Here is a 1,392-nt window from a genome sequence, read left to right as displayed (position 1 = left end):
TCTCCTCTATCCTTCTTATAGAAGCAGTTTGCATACTTCCATTGGTATTCTTCATTTTTGTTAGGAAATTAAATTCCAACTGAAGAAATACATAATTAATTAACTAAATAATCTAGACTTACCTCTCTATCCTTCTCATAAAAGCAATTTGCACACTTCCACTTCTATTCTTCATTTCTCTTAGAAAAGCAAACTTTAAATCAAGAAATTCTAGAGTTTAACAATACATAATCACTTCTTCATACTTATCACCGAATTAATTTGCATACTTTCATAACAGTTCTCTGTTCCTGTTAAAAAATCAATCTCCAAATCATATTCAATTTCATTTCTCATCCTTCCCGCTGTATTTCGAATCACCTAACAAGTTGGCATCAACTCTTTCCTAGTCTCTACTCTCTAGCCCTCTAGAGCTATTTAAAGCTCAGTAAATGTCGACACTGTGACCATAGCAGTCGATCGATTGCTGAACAGTTGCACGGTTTGCGCTCAGTTGAAACCACGTGGTGAACATGTGCTTCATTGTTCTACCCGGACCAAGTAGAAACAAATGATCTTCACCGTTCCGATTATATTTAAAATGAGTGTAACGTATAATTTTTATCGATTTACCAACGTCGCCTCCGTCGCGTCGTAACGTTTCATACACAGTTTGACTACTGATGGCAAGTGGCAAGTAAAAAATCGATTCTCGAGTAACCTACCGTTCTGTTGGGTCACACAATTGAAAAATATTACAATAGACTCTATTATAAGTACTCCATTGTAATCCTCGGACACCTGCTCCCATCCCAGACTTCCTACCTGCTTACGTCGAATTTATTCACTATTACATAAACGAATATTTAACTGCGTCAGTCGGTGTTTCAATTAACGTCAACCGAAAACGTAATTAATTTTTCTAAATAAAAGACAACTACGATTTTATACATTTTATTAATAATTCTTAGTCTTAGTTGACAGCAGTTCGGTTTGAACAATTAATAACCCTGAATACAGCTGATAATACGTTACGATTACGTCGTCTGACTTCGTCACAAAGATAGCGGGTTTATTTATCCAATTTCAGATGTGCTAACATGAGTTGAGAAATCGCGATGCGAACGAACGCAATAAAAAGTTGATAACGGTGATCGATAGAACTGGTTTTCGCGGCTGTTTTTACAGCTCCCTACTTTCTATCAGTATTCTGCAGCTCTCGAATCGGAGCATTGATTCTGATCTGTAAGTCATTCGCGTTTCTTCAATTTAAATGGATAATTCATTAAGTATTTAAATATTCGTTTATTGAATTTTGGATATTTTTATTTAAATGATGGAATTCATTCATTCCTGAGGATTTTTTCTATCATTTCGTTTTATTAGTGCAAATTATTTCGAATTCTTGTATTA

At 34.8% G+C, this 1,392-nt stretch overlaps 1 protein-coding gene across 3 annotated transcripts in view; it reads left to right on the top strand.

Annotated features, from left to right (window-relative positions):
• The first annotated feature begins 442 nt into the window (after positions 1 to 442).
• LOC108625786 (proton-coupled folate transporter) overlaps positions 443 to 1,392 on the top strand; it is a 9,526-nt gene continuing 8,576 nt past the window's right edge. For 2 of the 3 annotated variants that reach the window (XM_026814243.1, XM_018026061.2), the window contains exon 1: positions 443 to 586. The gene's annotated coding sequence lies outside the window, so the exon portion shown is untranslated. Of the gene's footprint in view, positions 587 to 704; positions 1,225 to 1,392 lie in introns of those variants that run through there. The other variant, XM_018026062.2, reaches the window with a different exon arrangement.

This window comes from Ceratina calcarata, unplaced genomic scaffold, assembly GCF_001652005.2.
Source record: "Ceratina calcarata isolate Rehan_Ccalc_2016 unplaced genomic scaffold, ASM165200v1 scaffold37.2, whole genome shotgun sequence".
Taxonomy (NCBI): Eukaryota; Metazoa; Arthropoda; class Insecta; order Hymenoptera; family Apidae; genus Ceratina; species Ceratina calcarata.
The sequence above is the reverse complement of the archived record's forward strand: the minus strand, read 5'-3'. Positions and strand labels throughout refer to the sequence as shown.